General features: G+C 36.1%; 1 protein-coding gene across 1 annotated transcript in view; it reads left to right on the top strand.

The window, feature by feature from the left end:
• The first annotated feature begins 2,591 nt into the window (after positions 1-2,591).
• The window catches only part of LOC131663842 (discoidin domain-containing receptor 2-like), a 116,684-nt gene continuing 104,452 nt past the window's right edge, over positions 2,592-14,823 (top strand). Inside the window, exon 1 of the mRNA XM_058934542.1 lies at positions 2,592-2,791. The gene's annotated coding sequence lies outside the window, so the exon portion shown is untranslated. The remainder of the gene's footprint in view (positions 2,792-14,823) is intronic.

Below are 14,823 nucleotides of genomic sequence, written 5' to 3'. Positions count from 1 at the left end.
AAAATATCCTGAAAGAGACTAGCAAAGACGGTTGGTTGAATGTAAGTCTGTATTCAAGACTAATGTAGCCATCGCGCACTGTGGACGGGTCATAAAAGCTATCCGAAAAAAGCCGTCCATCCAAATTTCACGGTTCCCTTTCAAAGAAACATCGTGGTCTCTTAAATAGCTTGGGTATTTTCAGGTCGAGCCGCTTTGGTGCCATGACCGATGGCGATGTTTAGCTTTGAATAATAGATAAGAGGTACGATCTCTCACTCGCTCTTTCTCTCTCTGCTCTGTCTGTCTGTCTCTTTTCCTGGCTGTCTGTCTGTGTCTCTCCATAAGAAGCCCGAGATGCTGCTAGGTAAACGTGAATAAATAAAAGATCGTAGAGCTTGCGTAAGTTCACAATAAAAATCTGCGATGACCCAAACGTGCTGTTTTTTTTTAGTGCTTTTGTTTCTTTTTTTTCCTTCCACGTACTCCGCGAGTGAAAACAAGATGTAGGCGGCGAACCACTGCGGTAAATCTCTTCGCGTGTGTTTATATGTGTGAGAGTGTACCAGCATCGCGCGTTTTTTTTTCTCTCTTCTTCTTCAGGCAAGTTATCTGGCGCTGGGTAGACAAATTAGTAGCGGTAAGAGGCTTTGAATAAACTCATTTATGTATTCATTTATCATTTTACGGAATGGTTTTTGTGTACATGACATTTTTTAATTATGACTGTTAAGTTAAAAATATTGCATTGATTTATAAATTTTTCATCGCAATTAAATGAAGTTTCACCTTGGTTTCACGTTCGTCTAAATAGCTCGTATATTTAAAAAAATGAAAAGGCTTATGTAGTTTACTTGCACATTGATATTAAATATTTCATACTTTAAGAATTAATCAAGTCAAGATGATAATCATAAATGAATATTCAAGTAGTCTATAGTATAATAAAGCTCAATATCTCTAAAACTTTATTTATCCTCCAATCAATAATCCAGACGAAAAAAATAGCGAAGACAGGATAATGAAGTGATGGATTACACGGTACCAAAACTCTATCAACCATCTCATTAGCCAAATCCCAAAAGCAAACCGAATCGGGCTTGCGTTCGTCAATGCAATCGTATTGCAGAGAGATAGAGATAGATAGATAGATAGAGAGAGAGAGAGAGAGAGAGAGAGAGAGAGAGAGAGAGAAGCGACAGACAGACAGACAGACATAGGTTACCGCATCTGATTAAGACTTGAAGCAGAGCGTTCTGTTTCTAGTTGCGCTCAAAGCGATGTATCGTATTAATGCTACGCCAGTTGAAACGAAGTTAGCGAATTGCTGTGAGTACCATGCATAGAACAACGATTGCCGTGATTTCCGTAGAACATTCACGCATAGATCTCTCTCTCTCTCCCTCTCTGTCACCTTTACCGTCACGTCAATATTTGTTTCGGTATACAACGATATCCAAGAATCAATGATGAATGTCTACGATTAATCCGATGCCAGTTCCTGAGTCATGCTTTCTGATATGTTGGAAAGTATCGTAGTTAACTTAAGTTACATAGCTAAATGAGCAGGAATCAATCACCTTCATTATATTTTAATTCATTTCATAAATAATTTTTGTTATATTAATAATATATTTCGAAGGAACTTACTAAACTTCATTGCTCCCTTTTCATCATACATCTATATATCTTAAATTTCAGAATAAGCTCTATTCAAAAATATGCTCGATTTTTAATTATTCGCGGTTGGAGAGTGCTTCACACCGCGGGCGCATGCCTTACAATTCAAATCCTCTTAACGAAGCCCAAAATGCTTATAAACCAGCTGGTGCTAATTATAGAAGTACTAAAGAGAGTACTAACTAGCTTGTTCTTCGTTTGACGAAATATAACGATCGTAGTTAACGACAGGTGATTAATATCATGAGAGTTGAAATGATTTAAAATTTTAAATTATTTTTATTATCATTGTTATTTCAAAGATTGAGTTCCTTTTTTTTTAGTCTGCAAAGGCGCACGAGATACCGTCCAACTTTTTAATAAAAACGATAACTGATATCCGCTTCATTTATCGGTGTACTATAGTTTTTATGAGTTGATCGTATTCTATGTTGTTAATAAAAGCTATAATGTTCTGGTTATATGTTATTTGCATTTGGAATTATAAGGTATATCTTCATTATCCCAGTTATCAATTAAATGAATTGGTATTTTCATAAAAATTGAAATTATTATATTGGAAGCATCGAACTTCCATAATATCAATGATTAAACTCAGCTACAATCTTACTAAAAATCATACGTTGGACGTAAATTAAAAGAAAATATCAAGTGCATGGACATAGAAAATAAAGCATCTGTCGTAAAACGACAACGAGAGAGAGAGAGAGAGAGACGTGATCTCGTAAAAGTGAAGCATGTAGATATATATACGCTAGAGGCCAAAAATCGCATGTGTTCGCTGGCCAATCGGCAAGTAGTATAACAGAGAGACTGCGTGGCGCGCGCGCCGGCAGTTTTGAGTTCAAGGGTGGGGGCGAGATAGAAAGCTTGGAAGCTCGCGTGCCTTGACGCAGCTAGCTAGTATTCGCACGACTCGAGTCGCGCGCGCTCTTTCAGTCGAGCGTTCGTGTGCGCGTGAGCTCATTTCATTCACTACGAAAAAAAGACGCGGACAGAAAAAATTATAAGAAGGTGCGTTCTTTTTGTTGAACTGGTGGTGAATGATTCATCGATGAGCAAGGGTGTTACTTATTCACATACTTGCGGATCGAGGTGGGATCTTGTGCTGGCTATTGCTGATTTTTCTTTGGTGAGTTGGATACTGTTGTTTGAATGTGTTCTGAGGAATCGACTGGAAGAACAAGACTCTGTTATACATATCAAAGCTTTGTAGGTTAGAAAGCTTATTGTGAAGAAAAAACATTCATTTGATCAAGGAAATTGAAACAAATGTGCACATTAGCAAATTTAAGAACTTTCGTATTTTTCATCATATTTGTTTCTCTAAATTATCATTATGAAGATCTATCATTCTTTATCGAACATTTGGTAACCTGAGTGTTAAGACCTACATCTTTTCACATCATTTTTGCAACTTCTTAATTGAAAAGAGAGGCAAATTCTTAAATTTGCTACATAATTATTTTAAGAAAAAAGCTCGATTTCAAAATTCTTTTTTATAGTGCAAAAATATCGAAAGATTCTGTACAATTGAAAGCTCTTCCTCGTATATAATCATTAAGTGAAAAAATAATGATAAATTACTATTAGAAAAATTTTTTATAATAGTTAAATGAAATCGCAAAATAAAAAAATAAAATGCTTATGCGATGAGACCGGTAATGGAGGGTAAGTAAGTATTGATAAAAAAGCGGTGGAGGTAAAAAGATAAAATAAGCTAGGCAGAGGTAGAAAAATTCTTTGCTCGCTAAGCAGAGTAAAAAAGAGTGCGAAAAGTTCGGCACGTTTTCGGCTTATCGCAGCTGCGGATATAACTTTGCAATTAGCTTGAAAGCGCTTTTCGTTGATTGGTGATGATTCCAAAGTTCGGAGGTAGAGAGATATGCGCGCGAGTTATTAATTACGATGTTTTTGTTTAATTAACAAGCACCTGTACGCGCACAAATAGAAATTCTTTCTCTGGCTTCTTCTGCTACAGAATGTATGGCAGACCATCAATGCGTATTCTACGTTTAATATTTGGCGATGCTTTTTGAGTACAATTAATGTACATCGATTATTTCAGATATTTACCAACCAATAGCTACCCCGTAAGCGCACTGCACGATAACGGTATTAGGGCTAATTTCATTGTAGCCGTTCAAACGTCAAAGCGATATTCGCCTGCAATTAAATAAATGAATATTGGCTGATATACGAATTCTACAAGTTGTTCAGTAGATCTATATTCGCATTTGTAATAAAAATGCATGTGCAACATTTCCAGATATTGTTAATTTTCACAAGTGCTGCTGCATGACGTTTCATTCATTTAATTTCATTTTGAAATAATTCCATTTTACTACAATTAAAAGTTATTGAAAATATGCATTCAATCTAAAGTTCAATCTATGTTTAGAAGCTTTTAATAAGACATTAACCCTGACATGATTACGTATCTGATATTTATACCAATTAAATTCAGTACGTCCACTTGCAAACACTAATTTCGTGCTTGTAATGGGATTAAAAGTGGCTTCAAAATGATGACAAATATTGATTAATGATTCTGCAATCAGTGCAGTAGATATCTGCTCTTTGCAAAATCCTATCTTTAACAATGACTACGCCACGACGATCTCGTCGATCTCTATTAATAAAAGATTTCCAATACTATACGAAGCTTTTAGCAAAGAGCGTATGCGAAAAGTCCGCATTCCCGAGTTTGTTTGTTCGTCGGACTGGCTGCAATTCGTTAGTTCCTTTTTTATCCAGCTCTTTCTCTTTTCGCCTCAGCGTACTTTTGCACTGGCTTGTCGTCGACAATTAAAGAATTGTACGGTGATATAAACAGTCGTAAAAAAATACACGACTGAGAGCTGAGGATGAGAAGTCACATTAATTAATTATAATCCGTCGCTTTCAAAATGGCGCTCGTGACGCGACGTGTACGTATAACTAATCAAGCTAAAACTCGGTTGGACGTTGACGCGCGCACGCGACAGTGAGAATGTTTGCGCCTATCTAGTAACAAGATGGAAATCTAATTTGCCGTGATAGAGTTAGCTACGCTCTCCGATCTTTCTCACCGGCGTCAAATGCCTCAAAAAGAGACTCGGTCCGCTGATGCTTCTACTGCCAACGACGAATAATGTCAGATGAAATTGAACAGTTAGTGTAGCACAGCTCCGTTGATAGTAAATCTTTTTGACCAAAATGTGTAAGCGTTTTATTTTTGTTAATATGGACTATGTAATTTTTAAAACTTCATAAGAAATTAAAAGTGAAATGGTGTGGGCTATGAGAATTTTTATGTCGTGAATGTCATTACTACTTCATTTAACTTTATTATGATTTATGGATCGAATTTTTAGTTTTTTCTTTGAGCAATCAGCATTTTTATGACAAGAGAAGCAGATCACAATTTTATACAATGAAAAATTGTTCCTAGAAGCTTTTTTGGTATCCCAACAAAATTTCATTAAAAAAGAAATACCAGTGTCTGATAAGAATTTATCGCGTAAAACCATTATCCCTCATATTTCATCGCAACAAACTGCAAAGTCCCAAAAGCAACAGGAAAGAAGAGAAGGGTTTGGTCTCCAAGGGATTCAACTACCTCGGTAGCGACGGCGTTCGCCCTTTTGGTTCGGCCGTTCATCCCTTCAGCGTGCTACATGCACAATGACCTTATCCCCGGCACCAGCACGGCTTACATGCACTTTGCGACTTCGCGGCTCTTGTACTTATACTAGATGCATATACCCAATAGGGAATTGACTTTGGCCGACGTTTTCGACCAAGAATAAAATCAATTTTAATAGTTCTGTTATGCATTTGGCAATTTTTCTTCCAACTTGCTCTGCTGTCGGCAATTTTGATATTTTGTTTGTATCGAATCTTTCATTTTTATAATCGTACGTGAATAAAATGAAGATAAAACAGGCTTTTTTTATTTATTTATTATCGTATCATCCAAATTTAGTATCAGCGACAGTAGTATGAGGATGAAATAGTTACATGAGCTTATTTACATAACATAAGAATAGATACAACATTTATAATTCATGAATGTTCATAATTTTTTATCTTTTTAAAAATTTTATTATATCTTGGCATTGGCATATATGTTTAGAAATTCTGGACAGTGTAATAGTATATGTTCGATATATTTTGCACTTTGGTTTGTACTCTGTTTAGTCGGTGTTAGTGAGTTAAAGATGTGTGTTCTATTCTGAGTCTATTAATGATAATTTGGTCTTTTCTGTTGAAATTGGTAGCAGGATTGGATTTAAAAATATGTACACTTTGTTTTTTAGCAATAAATGCTAGTTTTATTCGTTTATTTAACGATTGTTAATTTTATTTTTAATTATTTTTTTTATTTTATATTTATTGTGGTAGGTTAGTTGGCAGGCCATTAAAGCAACATCATAGGTGCTCATATTGTAGTTTAAGAAATATGTAAGGTATTAAGTCTGGTCCAGCTTGTGTTTTCATTGTCTTCGAGTATTAATGTTGATTCATTGATAGAGGTTTATCGTGTTATTGATGTCATCTCAGGAAATTTTCAGTAGAGATAGAGATTTTTTAAAAGGTTTGCGTTATGTTTACACTAAATTGTTGGAAATTCCGTAAGGATCATTTACTACGATGTAGTTTTCTTTAAGTGTTATCAATTATTAAGAGCTTTTACCTTCGATAGACTTTATTTTTCTCTAAATTTCGTTTAATGACATTTGATAGTTCACAGATCTTAAGAACTTTAGCTATTATTCTTTTTTACTATGTTTAACTGTTCTCTTTGCTATTGCTTTCAAATTTTTGTGTGCAATACGATTTTCTAATGCAATTTTGCTTTTTTAAATATTGAACGACCTTTTATAATTTTTGACGGCAATTTCAGATTTTGTTCCCCCACGGTGTGTTATACTTGGTAGTCTTCTGTGTGTAGTTTTCTGAGTACTAGTACGTATACTTTTATTTGCTGCTTATAAAATCATCTCTTTGAATTTTTCTATGATATTATTTATGTTTTTGTTATTGCAGGTGAATTCACTAATAAATAATTCTAGCATGTTAGTTTCAAAATTGATATCTTCTTTATATTTTAGATAATTAACCATATTATTATTCTCAATCATATTAAATCTTGCGAAATTGTATAGCAAAGAAATAAGAGAGTGATATCCAAATACTGTAAATAAAAACTATCCCCACTCAATTTATTTTTGATAACGTTTCGCTGGTTTGTCTTCCTCATCAAGCCCTTTATTGAAAAAATAAATCAATTCGTATTTTTGCCAAAATTTTCATCATGTTTGTACAACGGATTGATTTATTTTTTGAAGGACCTGATGAAGGACCTGATGAAGCTGGAAAACAAACGAGCGAAACGGTGTCAAAAATAAATAGAATAGAGATAGTTTTTATTTTTTTTATTTATAGTATTTGAGTTATTATTACTTTTATTTCTTTGCTCTATAATTTCGCAAAATTCTTTATATTTTCTCTAGTCGATTTTATAATATTTCAAACCATTGATTTTAATAGCCGACTCTATTTTTTCTGTGGAGTATATTATCATAACGCGAGAAAAGTGATCGCTATAAGTAATCGAGCCATATAAGTAATCGAGCACTCCCTAGTTGTGTAGTAAAGCTAACTCATTGCTCCAAAGAGTTAAGTCGATAAAGTTTCCGGTAGAAGCGCTACAATACGTTGAAGCACCGTTATTAAATATTCAGTATTTCAATATCGTTTGTAATGAACTCTTCTATAATTGTTTCTCTGCTTTATTAGAGCTACATAAGAAGTTATGTAGCTCCAATAAAACTACCAAGTATTATAAAAGGTGATGAAAGTTGGTTTAGTAAGCTTAGTAGCATTTTATTGTTGATATTATACCTATCGTTCTGATAAATATAGTCATGGTTGAATTCTTTTGATAATCTCTCGTGTAAGTGCCAAGAGTTTAGAGGCTTAAGCCTGTACACCTGCGACGCAAATGACAACACGCGTGCCCAGCAATAACAGCACTCGTCTGAACGCTCCGAATACTACGCGTCGACTCAGACAGGCTTTGTTTTACAACCAACTGTGACTTTTTCTCAGATACTAAAAAGAACACATTTTAGTGCTTTCCATACAACAGTATAAAATATAATACTTTATTATTATTAATTAAAATGTAGTTCGAATCAGCACTGACGTAACGAAGACTAATATTCTCACATTTTTCTTCACAAAACTATGCAAATTTCATAAAAAGTTTACTAAGAAACTATGCTGCTTTCTAGAAATATATTAATCATACTCCACGTCGTTGTATACTTGAAATTCCCAAAATAAATTAAAAAAAGACATGTGACATTAGCGTATTCTGACGGTATTGTAGTAATTAGAAACGCGAGAATAGCGGCAAACGCAAGCTTCGCCAAATGCGTATGTATATATGTATACAAACGTGGCAAAACATAGTCGTATATGCGGTCCAAGGTTCGAAGAGGGTTGATGTTGTAATTCAATGTTTAATGCGCCGATTAGTACGACGCTACTGTGTGTGTGTGTGTATGCGTGTGTTATGTGAGGGTTTGTATGTGACCTCTCTCGGTGGAAAACCACCGAGCAACTGGCTGCTACATTTCCAATGGTCATTGCCAGAAAATGAACTACGAGAGAGAGCCAAACGAAAAGAAAGTATTATGTCGTAAGCTTTTATTTCATTATTTTTGTTTTCTTTTGCGTGAAATTATCCTATTCGTATTTAATATGTTGTTTAATAATTTTTATTGTCTTGCCTGAAAGAAGCAACAAAATACTACATTAAAATTTATCTAAGGATAAGGATCGATTCTAAATATTCCAAAAGTTAATTTCATCAATATCATAAATAATTTTCGTCTCTCTACTTTTCGGTAATGATGCATTAAATAAGCGTGCACGGAAAAAAGCGTATTCAACGAAAGAAAGAAAGGAAGAGAGTGAAAAAAAATTTGAAGGGGAAATTTTGACCCTTCGCGAGTTTAAATTGATAAACAGCGCCTTTAAGCACCTCGACCTTCACAAGGAGTAGTAGCTCGTCCCTTTAGGCAGACAGACCGGTGCGGCGGTAGCTAACAAAAGTTCGACTGCTGCAAGCAGCAGCAACAGCAGCAACGGCCCAGCCCCATGAGTCAGCGACACACCGGTGTATACGGCGCACAAAGAATACGACGTCGGTGGCGTGGGCGATATCGGTTCTGTGTACGCGGCGGCAGCACTGAGTAATATAAAAGCTCACACGCACACACACGCGAAAGCTCGGCAGAAATATATACCCCGCGCTTTATCGTTTTCTCGGCAGCCGCTGCAGATTGCAGGAAACTGATACCTACCCACCTACCTCTCTCTACGCCTGGAGAGGATTATCCTCATTTATCAATTTTAGCATGAGAATCCCGCCTCTTCGTAGTTTTCGTCTAGCTTAACCATTCACCTGCTCGATTTTTTCCTTGATCGCCTTATACCTTTCCTTCTTTTTTCCTTTTTTTTTTTCCTTGGCCCCTAGCCGGTCAGAGTATAGAATTCGCTTATTCTTTATTTAAAAATTGAAGTTCACTCGTAGAGCTTCTTTTCCTTTTTAATGGACAGGAAAAAAGAGAGGGTATATATGTATTTATAGACAGTGACTCGGAAGCTTATCCGCCGCCGATCGCAGGGTCGCCGACAACAACGAGGCAAAACTCCAGGCTTGCGTTGGCCAAATCCTATATACACACTATAGGTAGGCGTGTTTGTCGTTGTGCTTGCATGTCGCTCACTCGCTCGCACGAGCGTCTATGAAAGACTTGGTGACTTTTCAGATTAGCCTAGGAATTGTCAAGGACCATGGAGAGTTGTACTTATATAAACAATATTTTTATGTCTGTAAAAAATTTACTGTTTCCGTTTTATCGTGTTTCCATTTTTTGCGACCATTCGGTGCTACACCTTTTGCTAATTCTTGAAAAGTATCCTTTACGAGGGCAAGTTTTAATAAAAATGAACTGATCTGGTATAATATATCATTTTCACGACATTTTATTATTCTAAAAATATGAAGGCAAATATTTCACTTTCCAGATGAAAGCTCGTACTAATAAATGAATTTAACTACGTCAATATCTGATCGCATTTCCAGTGAAATGTTTGCTCATAAAATTACGTGCTTCTTAACCCAATTTGCCGTAACATATGATTCTCAAGAGAGCACATTGTCCAGGGAGAAACATTTGTTTCCATATTATTTACCATACATTAATGCTTTTTCGTCAAAAAAGCTTGCAAATATACATAACATTGACTTATTTAGTATAAAAGTTAAAAATATCAGTTAACTTTTGTTCTATTCCACTTGAAATAGTTTTTCTCTTTCTTGTATCAGCATGGATTAAGCCAGTTAGACGCAATCTACTCTTCGAGTAACTAACAAAGTGAAGGAAGCCTCGTAAAGAAAATCAACAGCAGTGTAGAAAGGTAACGAGCACAATGCTTATATGTGTGCTATATCGGGAGTATACACAATAAAGAGGTGAATAGGCCCGTGTATATGGCAACGAGCCCCTCGCTCTTCCACTACAGGCAAATAAAAGAGAAACATTACAAGTATAATAGGTTCGTCTCTCGGTCGATGACACGCCGCCAAGCTATGATTAGCCTCGCAGACGTGAGTCTCAACTTTCTCTCTCTTGCCTTCTCGTCATTAAGCTTTTCTATTATTCTCGACACACGTCCACTTTTTTTCTCGCGCAGCTTCATTTTCTTCTACCCTCTTCTACTGTTGGAAAATTTTTCCTTTGCTTCTTTAAGCCAGACAGGCGCGAGGAAACAATGAGACAGCCATGCTCGTTTTTTCGTGAATGCCACGCGGCTATTAAAGTTTCATCTGTGTCGAGCATCGTTGGTTCATACTATGGAGAGTTGGAGGAGAATAAAATTTTTTTTCTCATTTTCCTTTTCATGGGAATGCGGCATTTTTTTTTTTTTGTAAGAACAATATTACGTATTTGAAAAATTGTTTTGATTAAACTCGAAAATACTGATGTATTGATTTGTTTGCGATTTTTAAATTTACAAAGCCACGTATTCTATATTGCGGTTGTATTTGGAAACTTGTACAAACTTCACTTGGATAATCTAATTATCTTATACTAAAGTTTAGTAGGTTGTTTGTATTACCACTATAGGAATTGAGCTCTAAAATGAGTACACAAATTGTTTGTTTATTTTGAAAAAATAAATTCGATGTCAACATTTTATTGTATTTATGTGTAAAATTATCCTTTAACAAACTAATGCAAAAGTATACATCGACTTTTTTCTACATCAAACGAATCCAGCTTGGACCGGTTTTTCAGTATCACGAAATTGTATGTTGAACTTTCTTTTTTCAAAACAGTTTAACAGGCAGTGTACGCTAGAGGAATCGTTTTACATATTCACAGATTTTTCACGCGCAAACGCCAAGCCTTTGAAATTTTCAAATGAATGCAGATGTTATGCGAACACGAAAAGTTTAAAAAAAGAAAGTGGTTCTACCGTACATTGGAATTTAAAAATAGAATTCGCAATTCAATTTAGATGCGCTTAAGTGAATAAAGCTTCAAATAAAGGTATCTGTATTTATATAATTAACATAGTAACGTTTCTTAACGAAGTAAATATAATTATCTATAAAAGCGCTGAAAGAAAATTCAGAGATAGTTTTTTGCAAATGTAAATTTTTCAGTATAGATGTATAATTGTTTCCATCAAGCTATTTTTGTATTATTTTTGTACACTCATAAGCACTTTTATATAAAGAAAACTTGCACGAATTTATATTTCATGCAAGCACTGGGCGACAGACGAATAAAAAAGATTGACAACCACAAAAAGAATGTCAAACTCGTAGAATGAGGAAACGAGAGAATCGGGAGAGAAAGCGCGCACGCGCTCGCAAGAGAGAGAGAGAGAGAGAGAGAGAGAGAGAGAGAAAGAAATTGTAAAGAGAGAATGTAAAATTGTATGAGCAGGAGGAGGAGCGGGAGAAGCCACAGAGTGAATCTCGTTAAGCCCTTCAGTGCGATATCGAATTGCACATATGAACGAGCTTTAGGTGGATGAAAGGGGTGACGAGCTGAGGACTTTTAAGCTTTGAACTCACACTCAACCACAAATAAAGTAACAGTGTCTGAAGTTTACTCCTGTAACTATATTTTACCAGGCATTTTTAAGGCTTAACTTTTTAATATAGAGATAAATCCGAGGTACATTTCATTATCTTACCGCATATCGATCATACTTGAAGAATAATTATGTGACTCCGCTGTTCAATAAATTCCTCCAGCTCGTACGTTTCAAAAGTAAAGTCACGATAAAGATACCTGTACATGAAAATGATACTAGATGGAATGCTGTTCTCTCTTTAATTAATAAAAGTCACAAGCGATCATTAAAGCTAAGACGAAAACTTGCAATGAAAACTGAAAAATGAAATAAAAAAAGGTCTGACCCGCCAATCTCGATGAAAACAATAGCCCTTAATGTTCAATCGCGCCCGCAAGCTCTCGAAGCCTTCGGAATTCCGAAATCGAGGGATTCCTTATTAAAAAGCAGCCATGAGTCCTTGAAAGATATCACTTCAAAAGGCCGAAAGTATTTTTCTCGAAGCGTAATACACCATTGTGGTGCTTTCTCCCTCCCACTCTTGAACAATGAAAGTTCTCGCGGTATCTTTCGATACTCTAGACTGATTGCGTTTCCGCGTTGGGGAGACTAACACAAACCGCCCGCAGTGAACTTCGCTCGATTAATACCAAGAGAGGCTGGGAGCTTATAAGCACGACCTCTTCAGATTTCAACGCTTTGAACGCGAGATGACCTACCATGAGTCTTTGTGCTGTGCACAGTGAGTGAGACGCCCGGTTCGATGCTGCTTTCTCTATCTTTTACTCTCCCTTCGGCTCTCTCTCTCTCTCTCTCTCTCTCTCTCTCTATCTATCTTCCTTCTTCGATGCTACTCCGGCTGGCTGTTACAGATTTGGTTTCACGGGTTTCCTACCATTAGTTTGTAATTTTTATCATTAGATACTTTCCCGATTCTTCTTTCACTTCTTTCGAGATAGCGGGTAAGATTTTCCTTGTTGCTATTTTTTAAACCTTTTTGTTGTTAGTTTATTTTTGCTTTCCAATTTCTGTTTTTAAAAATTACGGCATTAACGTCTTTACGTTTTCTTATATTTGTCAATTACATAAAAAAAATGACAATTCTTGAAAAAAAATTATATAAGTAAGAGATACTAATTTCTTATGAAGTTCGTAAGATAATTATTATTATTATCTCATTTTTCAAACCCATGCATAGTTTGGGTAGCTATCGACACATCATCGTTGGAATTACATTGAATATTCACACTCCTAATTTATTGATGAATATAACCATTCTTAGAAATGTGAATTTCTTCACTAATAGCGATTGAATCGATACTCTAATTAATCAGCTTTCTAAATCATCATTTCAATCTGCTTGATATTTTCTTATTTTTTTCATATTATTCTGTACGTATCTGTCGCATTCAATCCCTTTTTCACCTCAGTAAAGCAACGGCAGTAGTGTAGTAGTCTAGGGCGTCTCCTGCAGCAGTAGCTTAGCTCATTACCTTAGGCCAACGATATGCTCCGGCATGAGAGAGAGAGAGAGAGAGAGAGAGAGAGAGAGAGTAAGAGGAAGCAGATTGAACACCGAGCCCGCCTCGACCGCCTTCTCCTTACTTTCCTCGCGCGCAAATTGCTTTCCAGGCCCGCAGAATTGTTTGCATCTTGGACTGTTTCGCGGCTGCAGCTTCTTTATTGTCTATTCCTCCTTGCTTTTTCGGAATATATATACTCGTACATTTCACGCTCGCAGGAAGGATAAGAAAAAGGAAAGTCTCTCGCTCGTACCTCCCCATTCAAGTCACCAAGCTCCTTTGCTCTCTTTGGATTCGCACTTCTTGAATAGTCGCGTGCTCATTTTCACCCCTCCTCCCAACCTTTTGCTCTGTCTTTTCATTCGCGTGACCATTCTATTTTCTTTTGTCCAAAACAGACTGAGAGAAAGAGAGGAACTCCCCACTCCAAAGCGTTCCTTTCAAATTTTCCTTCGCGCTGTTTCTTACACCTGCCGCCGCCGTTGTCGTCGCCCAATCTTCCGTGTGTCAAGTACGCGCTCGCAGCAGAAGAAAACTTGTCATGAAAATTAATTATTTTTCGGAAGAAGGGCGTCTCCGACGACTGCCTCGCGGAATTTATATGGGCTAATTAATTTTGATTGTTCTTTCATGGATAAGTGGGCCAAAGAAATTTGATTATTAGTCTACTACCATCATTCATTGTGGTTTCTTTTTCAAGATGTATTATTTTTGTTTCCCAAGCGAATCTTATTAATTAAAATTTACATCTTTGAACTTTCAAAATACTACTTTTATCTGCGCTATGTGATTGGCATTGAGTAAACGATCCATCTATATAAAACAGTAAAAATTGATGGCATCGCTCTTAAAACATAGTCTAATTTATTTTAAAATCATATTAAGTCATCACCACTATTTAAAAGTGTCACTTCCGATCTCTGACCATCCATTCCGTCGCTATCAAAAGCAAACGTATTACGCAATACGCATAGCGATAACTTTTTGTTTTCGGAATAGCATGACGCATTACAGAGCGAAGCATGTAAATGACAGGCAGTAAGCTAGCCAAACGAGAGCTCTCTAGCTATGCGTTAACCGTTTATATACGTATACACAACTGGCCAGTAGCCAAACAATCTGCGAAATTGATAGGATATCAATATTGCATTAACCATAAGGCTGATGATTGATCTTAACAGTTCTGAAGTGTTGTACACGTTTCTGATAAAATACGCGTGTATGAAAACTTTAATCCTATTCAACAACATGTATGTATACGTATCGATCGTTAAGATGTATAATATTCACCGAGTACCATCGTAAAAAAGTGCTTCAGTGTTGCCTCTCTATCTCGCGCATAAAACAAAGAAAGTTATTATGCAACAAGAAAACTGAGAAGAAAAGCTAAAGTCTATATAAGTGTGTTGCATAGCGAAGCCTATGTAACGTGATGCACAGCCAAGAGGAACAAAACCGGTATAGTCAGTGGCACGCGATCGCCGTTCCTCCG

Source organism: Phymastichus coffea, unplaced genomic scaffold, assembly GCF_024137745.1.
Source record: "Phymastichus coffea isolate CEN01 unplaced genomic scaffold, Cenicafe_Pcof_1.1 PCOF00039, whole genome shotgun sequence".
In the NCBI taxonomy this organism is placed as follows: domain Eukaryota; kingdom Metazoa; phylum Arthropoda; class Insecta; order Hymenoptera; family Eulophidae; genus Phymastichus; species Phymastichus coffea.
The sequence above is the reverse complement of the archived record's forward strand: the minus strand, read 5'-3'. Positions and strand labels throughout refer to the sequence as shown.